Source organism: Mizuhopecten yessoensis, unplaced genomic scaffold, assembly GCF_002113885.1.
Source record: "Mizuhopecten yessoensis strain PY_sf001 unplaced genomic scaffold, ASM211388v2 scaffold716167, whole genome shotgun sequence".
NCBI lineage: Eukaryota > Metazoa > Mollusca > Bivalvia > Pectinida > Pectinidae > Mizuhopecten > Mizuhopecten yessoensis.
This window is the reverse complement of record NW_018479981.1, coordinates 191383-217860: the sequence shown is the minus strand read 5'-3', so window position 1 is coordinate 217860 and position 26478 is coordinate 191383.

The window sequence follows — 26478 nt, the reverse complement described above, 5'->3', positions numbered from 1 at the left end:
ATACCCCACATGTGTTTTTGTTTACAAACATGGCAGACTACTGTCGGTGGAGCTGTGACACCGACAAAATATAGGATGTCTCGGGGTGATTTTTTGGTTGTCTAACCCTCAGCAGAGCCTCGGGTTAGACAACCAAAAACATCACCCGTCGGGTTTGAGATTTCTCTGTCACACCCTTAAGGTAGGGGAAGATTATATTAGTCGTTTAATAAGCCTCAGTTAAGATTAAACATGTCGATATCACTTCCTGTTTGTATAATTTGTGACGTTTGACTATGACCAGTATTTCCCTGTGGCATTTTACACATAAATATATACATTTTGTGTTTATTGGTACAGCATGTTGTCCAATAATTTTGAAAGAGGCAATCTAACTTAGGAACATATTGGTCGATACAATTACAGTGATATAACAACAAAAATAATGAAATATTTTGTTAAGTTCACATAAAGAATATGTTGTACCGTTAAAGGAAAACATAATCAACAAATCTGCTTTTAATATATTTTAATACTTTGACATATAACGGAGATGTAAAATCCAAGACCGAGCCATATTGATTTCATAATTGTTGCCATGCATGTTAATAATTCTTTAATAAAATCAATCATCATTGTATTGTGTTACTGTTGTATTTAACAAGTGGCTAATGACCAATACTATCTGGTACAACATTGAAAAACGGTTTAAGAAGTTTGAATAATGTGACCTTCGGAAAGTCTGTTCATATTTATTGACTCCCCTCCTTCCCTCCTCCCCACTATAATGTCACTATTTCTGCTAATTCGAACGTTATTGTGATCTAAGCTATCCTTTTCTTATTTTACCACGGCGTGGTTATGGAACACCCCGGTAAAGAAGACGCGATGCAGATACACACACTATCCAGAGAGCCAAAACAATATACATATGTATATAAACAATGGGTTACCACTGTCTCTATAAAGGTACAATACAAGCTAACCTATAGTTGTCAAATATGTAAAAGTAAATAATTTCTGTGTAAAAAATACGCTCCAATCATTTCGTACAAGACCGAAAAATAGAGATAAAGAGTGAAAACATCGAGTTATCCAGAAAGCTTATGTTCCTATGACCTGATGAATGATGAGAAATTGAATTTCATTCCTTATTTATTCACAGTTTAACCAGATGCAAACATTTATAAAAAAAGAGGTTCTTTTTTCTGTTTATATACGGGGGCAACATTGTAGAGAGAACAGTGTGTTTCGCGGGAAAATTCAAATAATTCGCTAGGTTCCTACATTGTAGCAATAGCAGTAACTATAGTATCGTAAAATATAGTTCTATTTTCAAACTTTAATTTGTAGAATTGATACATGTCGTATGTTACTATCTTATACTGAACACACTTTATTTTAGTTTTAAAATCAATCCAGTCAAGTTTAGTGTTATTCATCTTAGCATAACAAAACTACATCAAGGGATGTTTCATGGCGGACGTGGACCAAGTACGCCCTGTGCTACGTCATGAGGCACAGCTACATCGGCAGGTCGACGAAATTGAATCTTCAGCCATGAATCACTGAATTTGACAGGAAAAGGAAGCGGAATATTTTAGGAATGAAATTGGGTCGTCCCGGATGAGTGGCGTTTGTAGTGTCATTTTTGTCAATGAGTCCACGCATACAGAGTGGTAATATTGACGCGTATTACTGAAATTGACTAAACAGTAGCAACGGTAATATACTGAAACTAAAGCCGAAATATTTAAGGTGATTAAATGTTTTGGATTTGAATGTTATATACAATATTATATACCTGTTGTTGCCTTTGACCTCGCTTTAGCAGTATGTACAGTTAAAAGCAAGCGCTCCTTTAAACTTTGACAAATTTCATTGTCTGCACTGTCCTATTTATTTCTTTGCCAATCTATGTATAAATAGAGTTGTCTTAAACTGATTCATTTGGTAGACGTCATTTTCGTCACAAATTTCTAGTGCGGTTCTCGAAGTTTTCCATCTAACCCAGATAGTAATTCGTATTTACAACATGGTATCAGTATTTTATATCAAGTTGCTGTCACATTACCCCACATTTTAATCTTTGACCTCTGTTTACTACCTTTATGTCGAATGGGAGTGAACCCGTCCCACATTTTGAAGTACAGATACATCCCATCTTTCGTGGTAAATATATTCATGGTAAATATATCCAGAAAGCTAATGTTCTTATGACCTCATAAATGATGAAAACTTTAATTTCATTCCTTATATATTCACAGTTTTACCCGATGCAAAAATAAATTTTAAAAAACAGTTTTTTCTTTTTTATGTTTATATATGGTGGCAACAGTGTAGAGAGAACAGTGTGTTTCGCGGGAAAATTCAAAACTTTCGCTAGTGTCTACATTGTAGCAACAACATGAAAACAAAACAAACAAAATATAATTCCATTTTCAAACTTTAATTTGTAGAGTTGATACATGTCGTATGTTATTATCATATACTGAACACACCTTATTTTTGTTTAAAAATCAATCCAGTCAAGTTTAGTGTTATTCATCTTAGCATAAAAAAAACTACATCGAGGGATGTTTCATGGCGGACGTGGAACAAGTACGCTCTGTGCTACGTCATAAGGCCCGGCATTTTTTTACAAACAGCCTGGTCACACAGCTTCATCGGCAGGTCATCGAAGTTGAAACTGCAGCCACGATAATATACTGAAACTGAAGGGTAAACATTTGAGATAATAGTTCGTATCTACAACATTGTACCGGCATTTGTTATCCAGTTACTGTCACATTACCCCACATTTTAATCTTTGACCTCTGTTTACTACCTGGTCGTATGTGAATGAACCTGTCCGCCATTTTGAAGTACAGACACCCCATCTCTCTTGGTAGATACATCCCCTCTCTCGCAGGGTTTTTCAGGTAACTTTGCTTTCGATTTACTGGTTAGTGGTTAGGGGCGAGGGACACTTTAATCCAATCACTGGTCTTTCCTTAAATGCCCGACAAATATTACTTAGATCTAGAATCTCTTAATTTTGTATCTCGTTATTCAAGATAGAATGTATTCAACTTAAAGCGTACAGTTTGTCCAGTTTTAATTATGAAGGTACAGTGTACACTGTAGCTACATATTAAACGCTAATTACATTATATATACATAGCGTTAGTATAATAATAGTAAATTAGGCGATAATAGCTATCAGCAGTGCACTTTCATATATGGTAGCTATTCCGATCAAATGGTTAAAGAATAAAACGTTTGTTAAGATTCATTTAAGTAACACTATCTCGAACAGTAAGAGTTTGATTGAAAAAAAGTGTTTGATTTCCTTTTTATGATGGAAGATATCGAAATTTCGAAGAATCATTTGTTCGACATTGTGTGTGTGAATAAAGAGTGTGTATGTTTTGAGATGTAGTAGGAGATGAAATATTGTTTTTATTACTGACAATGATACCTGGTGAAATGCTTAGATAGCACACTTGTAAAAGAAACAATTTATCATTGGTTGTTTTTGCTTTTCCTTTCTTATTAATTTCTTTTTAAATTATATATAAGAATGATTTTCTTTTTTCGCGTATATGGAAGACCTAGATTAACTTCCCATGGGATCAGTTTCAAAGATATCTATGTTACCAATGAACAGTATGTTATCAAAACCTTCCGTGTTATGTTTACATCCAACAAAGCATACTGTTTACCGACTTAGGACAAAATAACTCTTACTTGGGGACAAGTACAAAATGACCAACACGCTTAAGGTGGGTCCATACGTTTGGAAAACCAGTGTCATTTTTTCCTAACTAGGTTTATTTTCTTGCTTGTTTTACGTAGATTCCCATATATGAAAAGAACAAATAGGGTTCTCGACTTACTTTTTTTGAGATATTTGAGCTGAAAGGTAGCCACTTTTCTGAAAAGACGCATGTCAATTTTATAAAAATATGACAGAAGACAGCCAAGAATATATGCTTTTCGGTAAAAAAAAGGTGTGGGGTTCTCGGTGTGCAATTTTGCTCACTTGAAGTTAGAACTAGGTAAAAGGCAAAATTATGTCACATCATTAACTATACTGTCAAACATAAGGATTCTTTATCGTGTCCGAACACTTATAATTTATATATCTTAAAATCAAGTAGCATTAATGCTCGGAAAATAAATAAAAGTCAATATTTCGAAGTTTCTTTCCGTATTCCGGATCTTTGGACTGCCTCCGGGTTCGGTATTATAAACGTCTAATTATTGCTGCAGATGTATCGTAACATAGACAATCGAGTTCAAAACCCGGTACAGTGTTACAGACTACGAGTGGAATATGTCGTTTCTGCGATACAAGTTTCCGGAACTAAAAAAATAGTGTTGCAAATTATGTTGGTCATATGTCTTACATTTTTTTGTATACACTGAACGTTTAAGACTCCTGTCGTCAAAATAATGTTTTTAATAGCTGATTTTAGTACATGACAATTCCATGTATAAATACAATTACAAATGTTAGACATACACTGTGTTTTCATACATTCGAGCACTTGTCTACCTTGTTATTGCTCTTTTGGTCACACAGAGCATCACATATCAATATCTTGTTTGACCATCATCTAAACATACAGGCTGTTAAAGCAATTCCAGTAGTATAATTCACAGCAGGTGATTTTTACTTTTAAGATTTTTTGAGATGCACACAGTCAAATACATTCAATCCGAGGCCGACACATACAAGAAGGAAGACAATTCTAGTCCCAAGTATGGGTTTCTGGGACTTATATGAGGAGGCGGTGGGCAGGTGGTTGCACATTTACAAGATATAAGTATACATTGAATGTTTTCTATAAACTGTAAAGTATCAGCACGTTAAAACTGCTGATTGTGCTTTCTCACCGCGGTGTTCTTAACAGACATATTGTATTGGATCTCTGTGCTGGATGATGTGATTGTAGTAGTAGGTCACGGTATAATTATATTTGGTTAAATTGGGGAAAAAATATTACTTCTAAGTAGTGGATCGATTATTAAACAATATTACTTAGATGTGAAATATATACTAGCGGAAAAAAGAAACTGTGAATGCGGAGAATTGTTATAGAACATGTATTACCAGCTGTATATACATGAAAATTCACACACATGACCGAGTATGAGACATTCACACTATCCGTGTGTCATTGACAGTTTTTCCCGTGCAGTTTGCTCTCTATAGGCGTTGACCAGTTTGCCCGTTTTTCTCGTCCAGCCATCCAATTCGACAATGAAAGTTTATTTTTCAACTGTTGGGTCACTCTGTTGGGACCAATGAACAGTAAAAACAGCATTATAACGTTTAATTTGTGATAAATGCTATGCCGAGGCTCAATGAAAATGACCGCCTCCGGATTATTGGTATGCTTCCAGCTGGTATGGGCAAAGCCGTTGTCTCTACACGTTTTTATGTCCATCGAAACACAATCCGGGATTTGTGGAGACGACATCAACAGTTCGGCCACGTCGGCGATCGACCTCGTGCGGGACGTCCACGTGTGACGTCACATCAACAGGACAACCATATTCGGCTTGTCAATTTGAGAAATCGCTTTCAAACGGCAAGGTTGACTGCACGGACAATCCCTGGGTTGCTACCAATAAGCCCGAGAACTGTACGGAACCGATTATGTGAACGAGCTATCCGTCCGCGAAGTCCTGCAATCCGCCCAGTTCTTCTGCCACGTCATCGTGTAGCACGTCTGTGACTGGTGCAGGAGGTATCTGCGATTTACTCGACGGGATTGGGCAGGCATTTTATTTACGGACGAGTCGCGAGTCCACCTGGATAGTAGTGGCGGCCGTTACATAGTGTATCGTCGCGTTGGAGAACGTTTCCGTGACGCGTGTGTGGTACAACGACGTTCTTTCAGCGGAGGCAGAGTTATGACTTGGGGCGGCATCACAGCCAACGAGAGAACGCCTCTGGTGGTTGTAAACGGGAATTTGAACGCGCTACATTTTATAATGTGGCATTCTTGAATTTGAATTCTTCTTTTCTGTAGATGGTACTGTTTGATTACACTGTGATGTTTTACTACGTCCTTTCATTCTGTGGGTAACCTTCAGGTAATTACACGTTGACCGCTTTAAATGCCTTTACCATCGGGTAACTTCTGTGTATCTGTTTATGTCTACATCGCATCCTCCTCCCCCGACATAAAATCATACATATAACTCACCACGAAGGAAGAACTCAACATATCAAAACTCAAATACACTCAACCGAGCGGGCACTGGGACAGGTTGAACACGACGTACACCTCAGAACAGGAATGGAGAGTATGTTTTCAACTAATTGATACATTTTGTTGGAGTCTCCAAAGGAAATCAGTATTACATGTCTTTTATTGTTTCTCAACCGGAAATTAACAATAGCGCTAATGTTCATCACTGAAATTGCCTAAATGAACAGCAAATTACAAGTGTATATTTAGATCGTTTGACTACAATATTAATAACAAAACAATGGCAGATACTACCAAATAGGTGTTTCTTTGGTGCGTATGTGTTAAATTGACTGAAAAGTAGAAAATAATATCGATTTAACAGCAATTCGGATAATCACCCTAGAAATATTTGAAAATGATTCATCCCTTTCTCAAGATCAATTATTGAATAATTTCATATCAAAAACAATAAAAATGTAGTTACTGCTCTGGTTTTAAATCATTCAGGCTATTTATAATGATTTGTTGAAACTACGCTTAATGTATCTTTTATCACCTACATTACTTCTGAATGAGATAAGCTATTGTGTACATTTTATATCCAGGCGTTCTGCTGTATACAGAGATGAAATACCGTAAATAACAGTAGGAAAGACCGTAGAGGATGCTTAAAGTGTGACAAATTACTTCCTGATAAGGTGTTTAGAAATTGCAAAGCTGAGTTAAGGTTACTGTTATCAGTGGACCGTAAGAGATCCAGCAATTACAGACAATCAATAAACCCCCAATTCAATGCATACGAGTTGCTTTAGTTATAAAACATTTCTGTACCATTCTGTTTGATATGTCGGTTTAATATTTCTGTATGATGATATATTAGCAACATGTATAATAACACATATATGTGTACTACTGAAAAACGCCACGATTTACAGAAACATGTAAAATACACTGATCATTGTTTAAAGTTTGTTTGGCATTTTTAAACGGAATAATAAAATGTACATTGTTACACATTGATATGATTGTTTCTGTGTATCACGACACTACATTTCAATTGTGCATAATGATGTTATTATTCATATCATGACATATATGATGACCAATAGGATTCCTTTTTTTATTATTTCTAAGCATTTTTGCTCGGGTCACCTTCCTCAGACACATAAGCAGTGAAGCATTTGTATTAAAAGGTGTTAAATCTGTACGAGTTTATAATATAAAAGCAAAGTCGACCCGGATACACTAAACGCGTATGTATACAAAGGTGTAAAATATGTACGAGTCGGACACATAAAATTGACGTCGATTCGGATACGCTTAAAATCTATGAACTCTTACTCATACATATTTCATACCTTTGTATACATTTTTCTGTATCACACTACAATAACAAACATCGTTATGAATAACTCATCGTGGTGCAGAGAAAAAGTAAAACAATTAATCCTGTTTTACGTTTGGTCATTGTTTTTGCAGAACAATACTTCATTGTTGCAACATGTTTGTTTCTGTCGTTGTATATCACGACAATCTACATTGATAAATTATATAACGATTTTGATTTCCATATCGTCCCATACCACAAGGCTCTTTGTCGTAAAGCAGACAGTTTACAAATTCTTATCTGTGACTCTGTTGTGGGTCCTTGTACGAACCGCAGGTGTCGATTAAAAACGAGATAATTATTATTTTGTCCTTGTCCTGAAGGCATTTTAGACTTGGTACAAGAGGTATATCTCCGAACTTGATATAAAGTCATCAGGTTACATTTAAATCAACATTCGAGGTTTTCTTCCTTGTTCAGATAACCCAGTTTGCATGATTCTTGGTAAAGGCTTATATTATAAAACGTACTCAGGATATAAAACAGTTCCTGTAGAATCCAATACAACATCCCTTTCATGAGTATAGCAAAATAGCAACTGTTAAAAAGCTTGTATGAGTCAGGTACATATCTCATGAAGACCAAGAAATTAGAAAAGTTCTATTATATGTTTGTGAGAAAAAATTAATCCTACCACGTCTGCAAAGTAACGACACATTTTATTTGTTTACAGTCATGTATTATTAGACGATAGACCATGTATTATTTCCCAATAGACTTTATACCTGCACTGGTCTTCAAAAAACCTCATCCTGCATCGCGAACCTGATCTAGCTTTTAGCCAACCGTTTAACTCGTTTCCGTTGTCGATTTTTGTATATAGTATTAGATTTATTTAGGAACAAAAACGTAAGTTTCTATTAACTTTTAAATCTTTCAAAATTTCACCAAGCTCTCGATCAGAATTGTTCGTCGATGTTTATATGAGGATGCCTTGAAATAGGATCTGTGCGATTTTCAAGTGTTGATTTGTCAACGGAATAATTCCTTTGATTGTTTGAAATGAACAGTTTGTATAAAACAAGACGTCAGTGTTTATGATAAATCGTCTGTCGAATGGAGGAATAAAATGAAGACTGATAATGAACTTCACTCAAATGGGTATGAACAACTTCTCAATTATAACCAGGTTAAACAGACAAATAAATAATATAGTATTCAGTGGATTTTTTTAATAAATGGGAATGATAAACATGTGGATAAAATGTTGAGCCCACCAGCGATGGCCTCTCGACTTTATCCACGTGCTCGTAATGAGACAATTGTTCTCACGACAAACACTGACGACACCGTTTGCTTATCTATAAAACTATTTCGGCTTGTAAAAGCTTATACACACTGAGTATGATAAGACACGAACATTGGCAAAATAATTATATTTAACAATGTTTAATATGATGGAATGACCAACTCGAATTTCGAAAATGTTGGGAAAATGATTAACTAATGATAAAGCGTTCTTTGTAAATGCTAATTATTTATTAAATAATCAATGGAAATGCGAAGTAGGAAAGCGCTTATTGAAACCATGAGAAGCCAATACAGTAAATAGGGTAACACTTTTAGAGCGCCATATGAAAATCCATGTTCCCTAAATACGTTGAGAAATTTTCAAAAAGAGAAATCGGTGCCTTTGAAACCCTCTGTAACGTTACAGGTTTACAGTTTTTGACTGCAAAAGATTATTTATCTACGTACACCCAAGTGTCTGTATAATACTAGAACAATAACTTTGTTAAGATGGCTACACATGGAGCATAGATTGTTGTACATATTACAAGGCGTTAGCACAATACCAGTAATTGCGTCATTCTTCTTCCGCGATAACAGCTTTTAACAGCGCATTATCTGCGCGAGGTTATCAAACCGACCCCAATTGGTGCAAGTTCGAACAAATGCCGCTCCATATCGGGAATATATATTTAAATGCATTTGCTGTGTAATTTGATATGTAAGTGGAGTGTGACAGGGAAGCCATGTTCCCAATAATGTTATCCTTAATTTAATAACTTAGGAGATTTTTAATAATTATTCTAATTTCTTTTAATGATTTTCTTTTTAATTTATTTTTCATTAAGGCATTTGTTGTTATATATCTAAATCTACATTGTGTTACCTCGTGACTTAGACAAATATACTCCTGGCATATGCTTTACCATCGTTTTCCTTGTTTATCTTTGTTCATACAGGTAATTCTTACCCATTTTTTATGACTGAATGATGAATTTAAAAACCACATGATTCCAATACAATTATGAAAATGTGTATATTTATTTTTTGCAAACTGGTGGAAGCAGAAAGCAAAACAAACTAGATATGTATGGTTTCAACATTATAAGGATATACACGTACAGTTTGTATGTGACGTTCTTGAAAGTGTTTACAAAAAGAAATATGGTTTTTTTGGAGAAAATGAATACGTAGTTACATTTATTAATGACACAAAATCAGTTCTGCTTCATTAGTTGTAACTTGCGAATTAATCTTTGAAGAAAGATCACGTTTACATATAAAACAGAGTAAACGTCCGACTCTTTAGACCGAAGACAACCTTTATACTTCTCCTTAGTTACTAAAACTGCCGGAGATTAAAACTGTTGAGATCAGTATGATATGACCTGCAAACCTAACTTCCTAGTCGGGATAAAGCGCGACACACGAATAGTTATTTTCTGTTGTAAGGCCGGTCCATCCGGTCATGTATCTCACTACGCTAAGTTTGTGTGTGTTGTTGTACACTTTTTTAGATGTGGCTGCGGCAACTGGGCCACATGTAGGTAATTTAGTCAATCAATGATATCATTCTTGATCAAGTTCATTGATATCATAATTCTTAATTTTTCAACAAAATAGGACTAAATATGTATCAATGTTATCACTTTATCAATCACTCACTGCTTAAAAAGTCATAGAGGTTTCAGAAGTAATTCTCTGCTTTAACTTAATGATTTGATACTTACCTACATCATGTCAAATATTGTTAACTCACTGTCAAACTTTATGACAAACCTTACGACTTTAAATCGTTGATCAGCCCCATCCTCTGAGGTCGTTTACATTTCAAAATTGTTTGTCTCCCGAATATCTTCTAATTATTTTGAGTGTTTTATAACTACCTCCGTTTATTGATAATTTTAATACTTAGTTTTTTATCGGAGAGCTAAAGAAATTGTCCAGATGACCTAACTTCCAGCTGTAGATATTTAAATGCCTCTCATACATGAGTTTCCTAGAATGATGACGACCTACTTCCTTTGATAAGATATGTTTTAGTATGATGCTGTCTTACTGTATAGTCAACGCTTACACTCCCGGAACACTTCGTTCACCTTCCTGTTCAATTTATTGAATGTCAATCTCTTTCTTTTTCGTATCTTTTCTGTTTTTGTTCACTTTTTTTATTCTAGTCTACTTTATTTTCCATTTTTTTTCATTTCTGTCATATTCAAAAACATTTACCTTTACTTCGTCCTGTTGATTTACGTATGTCTACATACACGTCGACAAAAACATATTATAAAATCATTTCCAATCAACACTCTTGTACATAGGTTAGTATCGCCTTTACTAAATGCTGTACTACGTCATTTAATGTTGACAAGTTAATCAATTTTCAACCTGGTCATGAAACATCAACGGATTTTCAAATAAATGTCATCCCTTTTATGCGTTTCTCTTTTACTAAAAGTAATACGTAATAAATATATATTTTCATTAACAGTTGCGAAATGTTATCAATGACAAAAACAAGTTATGGGAACGCAAGATGATGGTCTATCAGATCAGCAGTCGTATCGGTAAGTAGTTTAGGGAGTACGTTAATACAGTAATCAATAAGGTTTACCACGAACCAATCTTTATGTGGGAAGAAACCGGAGTACTCGTAAAAAGCCCACGTTGTCGGGCAAGTGACCCAATACCTTTTACGTCCGATCGGTGAATCGAACTCCGGCTAACTTTGTGAAAGGCAAGTGCGCCATCCAATCCGCCACCCGACCACCCCCGTAAGAAAATAATCCGTCATTACCACATCATTCAAAGTTATGATAAAACAATGTGAGGATAACAATACCATTTAAAGCGTAAATGTGCATATGGAGAACCAGTGACGATAATATAGTTTTGAAATATCTGTTAACGTAGTTTTGAGCTTCATGGTATTCCCCCGCGGAAATCCTCTGTGTGTTTACATTTGTCACAGACCGAGGATCTCGATTAATAATTAATAATGAGGCAAGATGTCATTTGGAGGATTCGGTTTTTCGTTGCCTTTTTTATTAATGGAGAAATAAAAAAGGTAGAAGTATATAGATGATAAACAGTTTATCACACAATGTTTTCGTGGTAAACTATCGATTTACCAACGTGATTGCGATGGGAAAATTGTTCTCACGACAAACCCTAAAAAACCAGCATGATAATGTATAATTATCGAACAGTTTAAAAAAAATGAAAACCTTCTCATAGTTGATTATACTGCCAGAATTTATAAAAAAATGAAGAGAGGAATTGTTGGGGCTTTTGAGACATTTTGTGGTTGTACAAACCTGGAAACGTAAACAGAAATTTAAAAACTTTGCTATTGGGAATTGATATGATTTAAGAAACTTTGAATGTTTCATAGATATTCAATTTTTGTTATTTGGGAATTATCATTTTTTTTAAAAACCTGAGGAAAATAGACATTGAACACTTTGTCATAAGGGAATCATCTCATTTTGAACGGCGGGTGTCATCGATGAAGCAGAAAATGCTTCCCTTTCAGGAACACATGGGTTTATTCTCCTTGTGTTAATCCTTCCTTTTGTCATATGTTGTCTTAGTTTTATACATTTTGAGATCGAATTGTAGGTTGTTGACACTTCGAAATTATCTTGTAGTATTTTAACAAATAAGGATTTGTAAACAGACATTGTAAACTTTGGTATATAGAACTTTTCTTATTTTACCAACATTTAAATGCAGACATTGATTGTTATATTTCGTGACATATGCTATTTTATCCCTCAGATGACTCCCAGAAGAGCGTGATCGAGGAGTCAATGAGGGTGATCGAACATGACGTCGGTACAGATAATGGTAACTGTATCACTTTCCGGAAAAAGGAAGGAGCCTTTCGTGACCGCACCGATTACGTGTTTATAACATTGGCGTCTGTTGGGTCAGTTGTTATCCTGACATAGAAAATTGTCATACGTGTTTATAACTAGGAGATTCTAGTTGAGCATGACTACTATCTATTACGTGTACTTATCTTGACATTGTAAATGATTACACTCTATATGTATTAAATGAATTTATTATTTTTAATTGTAACAGTTGTTGGTAGCAGTGCCCTGTGCAATATATGCACATGGACTTTTGGTCTAAGCCTGCCAATATCTGTCTATGATAGTGTATATATATGCTGAAATAAATGTATTTGTACATGTACTTGTATGTGTGTGTAAGTGTGTATGAGGTGTGTGAGATGTTTCCTTCATGAGTTACTTCCCCTTAGCCTTGTGTTAATATGAATTATTTTGAGTTAATTTTTTCATTTGCAACATGTCTAAAATATTATGTCTCCTTGTTTATTCAACTTTGGCCATTTGACGGCCAGAATTTATATAGGCTTTGCCTGTTATTCAATCCAATTGATTACGACATCTTGTCATTAAAATTTGATGAAATGAAATATAACACTGGCGCCTGATGGGTCAGTTGTTATCCTGACATAGAATATTGTCATGCGTGTTTATAACGTTGGCGCCCGATGCATTAGTTGTTACCCTGACATAGAATGTTGTCATACGTGTTTAATCATTTGCGCCCGATGGGTCGGTTGTTATCCTGTCATAGAATGTTGTCATACTTCAACTTCAACTTCAATGTTATACTCGACAAAAACCATGTATGGTCATCACGTCAAGAGTGATTATGTACATCCGTGCAGTGTGGAGCCTTTGTGCGGTTAAAACTATATACAATCGGAAAAGTCTATTCCACCTCTCCCCTGACTGCCGCCTTGAAGGCGTCCAGGTCCTCGATGCTGGCGACGCTGGGTGGCAGGAGGTTCCATGTTGTGATGGTGCGGGGGATAAAAGAATGTCTGTATGCGTTGGTTGCCATATGCGGAGTGTAGAGTTTGTAGGGGTGGCTATTCCTTGTTTTTGTGACGGTGGAGTAGGTAGGATGGTAGTTGGTTGGTACTGTTGGTACTATGTGGTGGTGTAGAATCTTGTGCATAAATATGATGTCCGTTATCTTGCGTCTGTGTTCCAATGTATTCCATCTGAGGTCCTTTATCATCTGTGTAGTGCTGTCAGGTTTGTTGTAGTTGAGGGGCTTTTTTAGTACGAATCTTGCTGCGTTTTTCTGTATCTGTTCTATCCTGTGGATGTGTTGGGTTGTGTGTGGATTCCAGGCTGTGGTGCTGTATTCTAGTTTTGGTCTGACAAGGCTTTTGTATGCTCTCTCTTTTACTTGTTGGGGGCAGTGTCTTAAATTCCTCTTCAAAAGTCCTAGTGTTCTGTTGGCTTTGCTGATGGTGTTGTCTATGTGTGTGTTGAATTTGAAGTTGCTTGCTAATTCTACTCCTAGGTATGGGTGGTGCTCTACTATTTCTAATGTCTGTCCCTTCATCTGGTAGTTGTACTGTTGTGTTGTATTCTTGTTGGTGGCTTGCATAATGGCACATTTATTCACGTTAAACTCCATCTGCCAGGTGTCTGCCCATTGACACAGTGTGTTTAGGTCGCGTTGTAGTTTCTCGTGGTCTTCTGGTGTGTTGATGGGTGTGTATAGTACGCAATCGTCTGCAAATAGTCTGATGGTTGATTCGATTTGGTCTGCAATGTCGTTGATGAATATTAAAAATAGTGTAGGTCCGAGGACTGTTCCCTGTGGTACTCCTGATGTTACTGGTGATGATTGCGATACTTTCCCTTCTACTAGCACTTGTTGTTTCCTATCTGTCAAAAAGTTGTCAATCCATTTCTGTGTGGTCCCCTGTATCCCGTAGTGGTGTAGTTTTGATGAGAGTCGTTGGTGTGCGACTTTGTCGAATGCCTTGGCGAAGTCTAGAATTGCAATGTCTACTTGTGTCTTGTTGTTGTTGATGTGCTTAGTGATGTCGTCTGTAGTGAGGAATAGTAGTGATTCGCAGGAGCGTTTTCTTCGGAAGCCGTGTTGATTTGCATGTAGTATGTTCTGTCTGTCTAGGTGGTCCATTATCTGCGAAACTATGATGTGTTCTAGCATCTTTGAGGGTACTGATGTGAGCGAGACTGGTCTGTAGTTTGCTGGTTTGGATCTGTCGCCTTTCTTGTATATGGGTACGATGTTTGCTTCTTTCCAGTCTGCCGGTATAGTTGTGGTGTCGATTGATTTCTGGTAAAGTGCTGTGAGGATGTGTGTAGTGTCAGCCGATGTTTCCTTCAGGATCCGTATTGGAACTTGGTCGGGCCCTGTGGCTTTTCTGGGATTGAGTCGGTCAAGTGCTTTTTCTACGCCCCTAGCACTGATGATGATGTTTTCCATTGGTGTGAATTTGCTGTCTCCCTTGTGCGGTATAGATGTGGTGTCCTCTGTGGTGAATACTGATGTAAATTGTTTGTTGAGTAAATCTGCCTTTTTCTGTGCTGTGTCTGCTATGGTGCCGTCTGCTTTCAGTGTGCTGATTCCTGTCGTGTCCTGTTTCCTAGCTTTAATAAATTTCCAAAAAGATTTTGATGTGCTGTCTTTCTCCGGGTCTAACATGTTGTTGAGGTAGTTCCATTATGCACTGTGTAGTTTGATTACTCTTTGAATTTCCCTAAATTTCTTTCTGTCCTGATCGTCTCCGTTCTTCTTGCTCTTGTTATAAAGTCTCTGTTTCTTATTTATCAGTCTTTTTATCTCCCTAGTCATCCACGGTACCACTGCCGATGTTTCCTTCAAGATCCGTATTGGCTTTTCTGGGATTGAGTCGGTCAAGTGCCTTTTCTACGCCCCTAACACTGATGATGATGATTTCCATTGGTGTGAATTTGCTGTCTCCCTTGTGCGGTATAGATGTGGTGTCCTCTGTGGTGAATACTGATGTAAATTGTTTGTTGAGTAAATCTGCCTTTTTCTGTGCTGTGTCTGCTATGGTGCCGTCTGCTTTCAGTGTGCTGATTCCTGTCGTGTCCTGTTTCCTAGCTTTAATAAATTTCCAAAAAGATTTTGATGTGCTGTCTTTCTCCGGGTCTAACATGTTGTTGAGGTAGTTCCAATATGCACTGTGTAGTTTGATTACTCTCTGAATTTCCCTAAATTTCTTTCTGTCTTGATCGTCTCCGTTCTTCTTGCTCTTGTTATAAAGTCTCTGTTTCTTATTTATCAGTCATTTATCTCCCTAGTCATCCACCGTACCACTGTTCTTCGTCCTAATTTCTTCCTTGGGATATGTTCCTTAATGCATCTTTCTATAGTTCCTTTTAACTGCTGCCATATTTCTTCTACTGTCTGGTCTGGTGTGTTGTCCTGTTGTATCCTAAGTGTATGCATTTCTTCTCTGATCTGGTCCCAGTTGGCTTTGTTGTATACGGGTATATATCTATCATCCTGTTTTGCTGTATATGGTCTTACGGTAAATGTTGTTGATAATATATCGTGGTCTGCTTTTCAAATGGGTGGTAGTGTTGTCTGTTTCATGACGAGGTTTGGATGTGATGTTATCAGGAGGTCTAGAATTCTGTCGTTCCTTGTTGGTAGTCTGTTTGTCTGTTCCAGGTGGTGGTTGTTAAGTAGTGTGGGGAGTTTGTCGCAGTCCGATTTGTCCCTGGATCCAGGTGGGGCTGATCCATTTTCCCAGTTTATGTCCCCGAGATTAAAGTCTCCGCCGAGCGCAATTTTATGGTTCTTTAGAGGGGAGTTGTTGATTTTCCCAAGGGATTTCCCAAGTTCATCCAATGAATCTATAGTGGATGTGGGTGGTCGGTAGAAAGAACCAATCAACAACTTATCGGGGCGGTTTGGTTTTATTTCCAGCCATTTAATTTCACAGGTGGTATCTAAATCTGGACACTCGTCTGCCTCAATGTCAGGTCTTACCATTATTACCACTCCTCCTCCACTTTTATTGATGATTTCTCCTCTGTCTTTCCGATATACCTTGTACTGGTGGTGATCAGGTATGTCATGGGGGAGTAGTTCTGCATTACCGTGGTGTTTCGTCAGGTGGGTCTCTGTGCCAATTATCACTGCTGGTAGGGAACTTGATATGATGTTGTGGAGCTCTAGTGATTTATTGGTCATGCTCTGAAAGTTGATAACCATGATGTTTAGGGTGTTATCCTGTTCTCGTACTAAGGCACTCGTGGTTTCTGAGTCGGTTGTTGTCGTCAGTTCGCTGGTGGATTGGTGTGCCTTGGGGGATGATGTCGCCAGGGGAATAATGTTTCCGGTTATGTCATCTTCCTGCCATGATATATGGCTATGCTGTGAGGTTCTACCTCCATCTGCATCACTATAGCTGTTGTGTAGATTAAGGGAGTGTCGCTCATCTAGCGAAGTATGTCGCGGAGTGGATGTTCCCGAGTGGTCACTATGGGCATTATTAAGTGAGGCAAATCGGTTGGACGTTTCAATTATGTGAGAGTCAAGTAGGGATGTGGATAAATTGGGTATGCCACAAACCAAACATATTCAGGTGATACTGTTACCTTGTAGTGCTTTGTAAGAGTTTGGTGAGATGCTTGCACATTTTATATGGTACCAAATGTCACATCCATCACATTGGAGTGCTCTTGCGTTCCAGGTCACTCGTTTACCGCATATTCCACAAGGGTATTTGGGAGGGGGGTTGGGGTAGGGCCGGGGCCAGGATGTGACTCGATGTCACTGGCCTGTAGGATGAGAAGGTACAACAAAAACATGGATTTGTACGACCGACAGTTCCTTAACCTTATGCCCGAATGTCTTACCGATACCATTAATTGGTTAACACATGATGTGGAATCCTCTGTGGACGATTGGGGTGTGGTCAGTTGGTATATCTCCCTGTTGGTGGTTTGGGGGTACTTGCTATCAAGAGTATCGTCAGTATACATAAACAAAGATGAACTTCCGGTTTCGCCATTCCCGGTCTTGCGCGGTTGGTTATGTTAAATTTTGTCACATTTTTTTTTTCGGTAATTCGTACGCAGGATGTTTCTGGTCGAATTGGCGATTCCAAAATGTTCACTATACGTATCTTAACATCCTTGCTGGGTATGAGTATTCAAATAGTCGTAGGACTTGAGATTTGAGGTGTTATCGTTGTTGATTTTAGCGGAAGTTTAGAAAAGGCTCCACACGACACGCATGCGCTTTACACATCACGTAAATACGTGTTTATAACATTGGCGCCCGATGGGTCAGTTGTTATCCTCACATAAAATGTTGTCAAACAGGCAGGATTTCGCTTTAGTGGAAAGAATTTCTTTTACAAATTATTTTCTTCTATTCTAAAAAAAATCAATCGATTCTTTTATATTTCCACCACACCATATAAATTTGCCAAGATAGAAATGTGATATGATTATTTCTTCAGATAATAATGTAGTGACCAAAACTTACTGTATCTTAAATAAATTAATATTTATCCTTTCCAGGTGGTGCAGAACAGATCACATCGGAATGGCGGGTGGTCGGCAGAAACTCTATCTCACTTAAGACTGCATGAACAAACGGAACATAATGTCCCTACTGCTGGTGACATTGGGGTTGTACCATGAACATCAGAAACACGACAGGGACCAGTACATACAGGTTCACCTTGATAATGTACAGGACAATAAGTATACCAGAGACACGACAGGGATCAGTAAATACAGGTTCACCTTGATGACGTACAGGATAGTAAGTATACCAGTGACACAAGACAAGATGGTTAGTATACCAGATACAAGACAGGTTTCAGTACATACATATACACATTGACAACTTCCTGGTTGGTAAGTCCACCAGAGATACGACACAGACCAGTACATACATGTACACATGTACATCGTACATGATGGTAAGTATAACACAGACACATTTAAATATACCAGAGACGCGAGAGGGACCAGCACATAAGGTGCACATGGACAACGTACAGGATGGTAAGTATACCAGAGACACGACAGGGACCAGTACATACAGGTACACATGGACAACGTACAGGATGGTAAGTATCCCAGAGACACGACAGGGACCAGTACATACAGGTACACATGGACAACGTTCAGGATGGTAATTATATAATAGATACGACAGGTACCAGTATAAAAAGGTACACATGGACAACGTACATGATGGTAAGTATACCAGAGACACGACAGGGACCAGTATATACAGGTACACATGGACAACGTACAGGATTGTAAGTATACCAGAAACACGACAGGGACCAGTATATACAGGTACACATGGACAACGTACAGGATGGTAAGTTTACCAGAAACACGACAGGGACCAGTACATACAGGTACACATGGACAACCTACAGTTTGTTAAATATACCAGAGACACGACAGGGGTAGTCCTTTACAGGTCAAACAAAACGAAAAGATGTTAACTTATGTCATACTTTATATAATGAAGACACACATTTAGGTTGTTAAGACCAAATTCCTGGCCCAGCTGTTGTGACTTGTACACCACCAAACCGACGCTTCGCTAGAAAATTGCTATTTAATTGATTTTTGTATAAAACTTGTTTCCTATTGTACAAGAAATGATGAAATATTATATTGGTAGTGGTTATGACAACATTGAAAAAAAGTCGATGTTTTAGGTGCTGCAGGTTAGCAAGGTTTTGCCAAAGTATTCACCGGAAGGGACTCGTAGTACACATTAATCTGCTTTTCATAGCATACAAAATCACAATTACTATGTATTCTATTCCATTATCAATTTCAACAGTATTTGTTTTCACTTTTTGAAATTTACATGTAAGCTGTTTTACATTATCGGTTTGATGTCGTACATTCTTATTCTAGATGCGCGGTCTTCCTTTAACAAGATTCCCTCCGGAGATACAGACCTGCTCGGTCTACAGTACGACTATGAGACCATCACCCAATACAGACCTTACTACTAAGAAACCATCACCCGCTACAGACCGTACCAGTACGCTATTGATACATCTCTACCTACTATATCCACCAACGTCACGGGGGTCAGCTTCGGACACGGAGTCACACTCAGCTTCTATGATGTCCTCAAAATACAAACATTGTACGGATGTCAACGCTGTACGCATTAGGGATAGATATCAAGTACAGACACATATCTTACCTTTGTAAAACACTTATACTCACAGAGATTTACTCATAACGTATTTTACAACACAAAGTAATGTATGTGATAGACTTTAAGGTACGCAATCTTAACTCGTTATTTTGAAAATAAAAAATGATATGTCTAATTCATTTTCGTGACATGATCTTTAAACGTGTGTTATAGATGATTATAGAACTTCAATGTATGGGCTTAATCATTTAAAGATATTAATACCGGTTCCTTTTACAATCACCGAGGGAATGGAACTCTGCTGCCTGTCTTGATGCCCGATAACGCAATCGTAAGAAATTGACTGTTTACAAAATGTACGTTATAGATCTGTTAGTTAAGTATAATCAAAACATTTGGATCGAATGCTTTAGAGGGACATAATCTTATACTTGGAACGGTAGGAGAAATCCTACTAACACACACTATCACTGTTTTGTAGCCTTTGGAGGAAATATCCTCAATATCTTCACTCAACCACCTCCAGCTGACCACTACCCCCAGTGGTTTGTTAGTTCAGGACAGAGCGGCCTGGTTTACAATAATGACCGCAGGTGCAGCAAAGTAACTGCAGGTAAATAGACAATTGACATTCTATTGTCACAGTATCTTAAGATCGTAAAATAAAAGTAAAATCCATACAAAGATATTTGTTTCCAATAATGATTTGTTCTTATTAGTGGATGAGCCACATTCAATGCATTCTAAAGTTGCATAAGAACTTTAAGATGCATTTGTTTCATCAGATATTACTATAACTTAGAGGAAACTGATATTTTAGACTCAATGAGGTCAACGTTAAAAGTAATTTGTAATGAATGGAATGTAATCACGAGAACAGCTAGTTCCTCTATCCAAATTTGGTTGTTGTCTGGAAAAAAGTATTCAAACGGAAAAACTATCAAACTGAATAACACTACAATTCTGTGTAGATTATCAAATCTGGATCCCAAAATGCTGAAATTACACCAGTTTAAAATAACAACTACATGGAGATCTGAGAACAAAATTACAGGGTTTGCTAAATATATGTACCAAATTAGGACACAGGGATTGCTAAATATATGTACCAAATTAGGACACAAGGATTGCTAAATATATGTACCAAATTGGGACACAAGGATTGCTAAATATATGTACCAAATTAGGACACGGGGTCTGTTACTAAATACAAATCTAGGTAAATGAAGGATACATGGTTGATGATAGGTCCTTACAAAAAGCAGCATGTGATTCTGTAAACTATATCGATAAATCGACTACTTAGTACATGTAAGTGGTGATATATATATGACCTGTTGGCCATCAGCAGCGTCACCATAAAACAATAAAAGCATATTGAAGTGTCAACAAAACCATAATTGGAAATCGAAGTGGCTCTAATGGTAGACATACCACATGGAGTCGAGTAAGACAAAATATATGCAAATGTATTTCACATTATAATTGACGTTGCAAATATGCAATAGTTCTCAAAAAACTATATAAAAGATCAAATTAAAAAAATAAAGGTAAATTTCAACACAACATCATGCATTTATTAATGACAGTATTGATCAAGCGCATGATACCCTCGCCTTATTTCATTAATGACGAGGTCTTTGTTTTGATAAATCCTCAAAGACGACATTGCAACATGAGAAAACATAAAATGGTAGCATGAGAAGCGCGACAACTCGTAATGATTTTCCAGATCTTATGTTATGCGTTTTGTTTCTGTCAAACAAATACAATTATCACAGTATTATCATTTAATTCTTTTATGATACCCTCCCTACCGATTAGATGTATTTTCGATATAACGAAATTAATATGATGTGTTATAATCATTCCTAATTATGTTTTTCATAAAAATCCACGATGTCAATTTGTCAAGAGTTTGAGGTATACCTCCAACATAGAAACTTTGTTACCTTGAAGTCGGGGCTGATTTAAATAATGACGAAATTAGTTAGTGACTGATACATACAGAATTGTTATCATTATGGAAGCTGTTTCAAATATATAATATTTTGTTAATATTACATTCATTACGGTCGACATTACAAAGATACGTTTAGAAATTTTAAATACCAAGATTAAATATTCTTAGGATAAAGTCCTCATAAGATAGTAATAGAATGATTTCATTTCTTGTTGGCCTTATCGTTGTTGCTTTCGAAACGGAGATTTTCCAGCAGATTATTGGCGTATCCATGGTGAAAAAAGGGAGAAATCTCCCTTGACTTACATATTTGTGCTTAATGTATTGAAAACTTATCAGGACAGGTAAGGGAGGCATTGCCAAGTCCATTAATTTAAACTTAGTTTTGTCGATGAAGCTTTGTCCTTAATAACAGAATTATTGATCAATTCAATAATGTATACCATACTGGACTTAAACCCAAGAACCGCTATTGCTACACGTGTTTAGATGTACATATTTCTCTCTGGGTTATACATGTATGAACCTCTATTCTTTCCATACGTACCAACATGAAGAAAATATTCATTATTTCATTAAGCTGTTTGATCCGCGTGATTGCCATTATGTTCCATTTTGAAATATTCAATTTCCTTGTGCGATGTGAATGTCGAAATCTTTTATGCGATTTATTACTGTTTCTTTGTCATTTACCTGTTTCTCTTTGTGAGAATACGTCACTACATGTGTACAATGTTGACTGACCTGGCAAGTTTCGTCGATGAATCGAAGCCTCCGTCACACATAGTGTTACCATTGAACTGTTCCATGGTTTAACATGTAAATCAATCTTAATAGTGTGCCCTAGTTTCATCGATACCGGCTTACAGTCTTGTTTACACCTCGATATTCTTTATTTTGTTTTTAATTCAAAATCTGAACGACAACTATTACAACGTGTTCTCTAAGACAATTGATTATGATAAGTTGGAATATATTCAATAAATTTAACACGTTACAATTATGTTTATTTTTGGGTTATGAAACTATATTTATTTACATGTATATCAGTATTATAAACCGTGGTCGGTTTCAGCAATAATATAGCAATCTGAAATATAGGGTTCGAATCCCCGTCTTGCCGCGAACAATATCTTTAACTCTCAGAAGAGATTTATTTTCAAACCCCTAAGAGGCGCAAAGCGCCAGATATGTGTGATCTGTTAACACTTTATCCACTTCCGGTGCTTCCCCATGCGTGTAAGCCTTCTGGGAAATTGAGGCCGCAAACCCATGAGATATCGGTATTAGTAAACACGAATTATCTATTTGATAAAAACATAACTTCAATGCAGGAAGGTATACGAAATGTCATTTTTTAACATGTGAAGAAATCGCCCTTAATATTGTCCAATCCAAATGGTATGTTCTATTTACTGCATAGATTACCAGTTTTAAGTTTAGTCGAAGCAACGGCAGAATAAATGGTTGTGTGGTTCCATCTTTGCAAAATACATTATGGTATTTACATTAGTACTCAGTTGTGTTTGGAAATCTTACCATGTGATAGTATCAAACGGCACTATTTCATACAGTGCAAAACCCATTCAAAATGGCACTCTGTGTATTATTTTCAAGTGTGACGTCATTAGAACCTGGAGTCAGTAAGTCTTTTTCATAAAAAGGTTTGGTGTCCAGTAGCTTTGCTGCATTTCTTTGTTGGTTATATTTTGTTTATTTCATCTACATAATGTTTTCATAAAAATCCCACAAGTTATACTTTTCTTTTCAAAACTGATTTATAAATGTTATAGTCATGCCCGAAAATGAGGTTACGAATGCATAGTTTTATTTCTTGCCATTTGTGTTCGATTTGGACCATTTTTAATGAAACTGCCAACCAGTCTGTGTATGACAGGAATTAGAAGGTTATTTTATTTTAATAAGTATTGTCACGGACTTAATCAAGTAATTACATAACCAGCCAGTATGTGTATGTATCTTGTGTAAGAACTGGATCAAATTGTTTAATAAGTTGTTAAAATCTGTATACCATCTGAAACGAATTTATAAGTTTTTTTCATTTTTTTTATTTTTATTTTTTTTTAAATTACTACCTTTATTAAGATATCCCTATCCCCTTGCAGTTTAGTCGAATTACATATTGGTGTATAAGTTGTTTTTTTTTGTTTTTGTTTTTTTGTTTATTGGTTTTTTTTTCATAGACAAAAACAGATACATTTTGTCGTAATACATAGTATTACAGTTACATGTGTACATAAACATCAACACAAACATGCATGCATGCATGCACTCATACTTATCATACATATATAACATACATACATACATACTTACATACATACATATATAACAGACATACATAACATACATGAATACATACATACATACATACATACATACTACATACATACATACATACATACATACATACATACATACATACATACATACATACACACACGCATGCATGCATGTATACCTTCGCACATAGGCATGCATGTCCACACGCAGTTACACATACATATACGCATGCACGCATGCAAGCATACATGCATACATACATACATTCATTCATACGCATGTACACATGTTGCATATACATACATACATACATAGATATGCATGCATGCATATATATATGCACCCACACACATACATAGTTTACATGCATACGCACATACACATCTCAACATGCACGCACAAACAGATGTACGCACACAAATATATACATACCCACACACATGCACACACATGTGCATATGCACACACATACGAACACATGCAGATGCGCTTGTATGCTGTAAGCATATTAGTCATTAAAGGTATACACTATACAATTTGACATTGAGATGTAATATTCGTATACAGTAAATAATTTTGCATTGTGAGATGTTTTACTTGTACAGTATATTATTTGGCATTGTGATATGTTATAGGTATGTAGTAAACAATTTGGCCTGGTGATATGTTATAGGTATATAGTAAACAATTTGGCCTGGTGATATGTCATAGTTATAAATTATACAATTTTAAATTTTGAGATGTTATACTTATACAGTAAATTTGGCATTTTGATACATGATACTTGAACAGTACACAATTTGGCTTTGTGATGTATATGTTATAGTTATCAAGTATACAATTTGGCATTGTAATGCATTATAGGTACATGTATACAGTATAAAAACTGGAATTGTGATACATCATAGTTACAGTACACAATTTGGATGTGTCATATGTTATACTTGTACAAGTTTACAATTTGACTTATAAACAGAGGAAAAACAATAAAAATATTTTCACTTTGTAAGAACATGTTTGTATTTTATGCGGATATGCACACGTTTGTACACTGCTACACATACACATGTTTATAAACATATACTCCCATACAGAGCTATACATGTTCATGTATAATATACATATTCACATATACATATAGACATGTACTATACTCAACAAATACATACATGTAGCTTCTCACAATCTAGGGAGGTCAATGTTTTAGGAGTTGAAATATTTCAACAGTGTACATTATACCCTATTATACTCTTTTTGGGTGTATAAAACACATGTATATTAGCAAGTTATTAGCACATGAATATATTAATGTGTATAAAGGGCTACACTTACATATAAAAAAGACAACAATATTTAATTAGTGTAATTCATGAGGGTATATGGGTGACCAACTGTTTGAGGTTCATTCACTTGGCTTTGGTTTTCAAATTATTTTGGTGGTTCTTTTTGGACTTAAGTAAATAGGTTTTTCCATTCATTCCAAGTTTTGTTGAATTTTTGGATTTACATGTTTTTTTGTGACAAGGTCAATTCGTATGTAAATGTTTGAGTTAGGTATTCTTTCAATCCTATTATTGAGAGATTTCCTGTTTTCTTTGAATTACAGAATATGTAGTATTTAGTGTATGTAATAATGATGTTAGTTGGTTTTGTTTCATTAGTTTCGCCTGTGACCCCAAATAGAATTGTACTTATATCAAGGTCAATATTTTTACCAAGTTTATTATGAATCCATGTTCTAAGATTTTCCCATAAGTGTTGGGTGTTGATGCAATTCCAAAATAAGTGTTTTATTTTTTCAGAGTGTGCTCTACAGAGTGAACAAGTATCAGAGTCTTTAATACCAATTGTGTTTAAGCACGAATTAGTGGTAATAATCCGGTTCAGGATTTTATATGGAACCATTGGATTTTTGATTCTTTTGTGGTTTGGAAGGGTAATTGATATATTTGGTTAAAATTAATTGCACTAAATCTATCATCTGATTTCCATTTTTGTTCTGCTGTATTTGTACATGTATTTTGTTGATTCAATAGTGTGGTGTACATATCTTTACTTCCCTTGATGAATTTTAATATTATTTGTAGGTGAAATGGAATGAAGGGTCTGGGGTGGTTGTTCTCTGATTTTGTTAAGTCTATATTCAGTGTATGTGCAGCCTTTTTTTTATTGATTCACAGATGCTTCTATATTGGTGAAAGTTGTTTGAGTGTATAGTGTATTTCTGTTTGAATTCTTCAAATGAGAGAAAAGTGTTATCATTTTGCAGAATGTCAATTACAAATTTTACTCCTTTGACTTGCATATCTTTATAGAAGAAAGAGGAATTATTTATCAAAATATTTGGGTTATACCATAGTGTTGATTCTTGAAAGTGTTTTGGGAGGATTGTTTTCTGTGATGGTTACCCAAGCTTCAAGAACATCTTTCCAGAA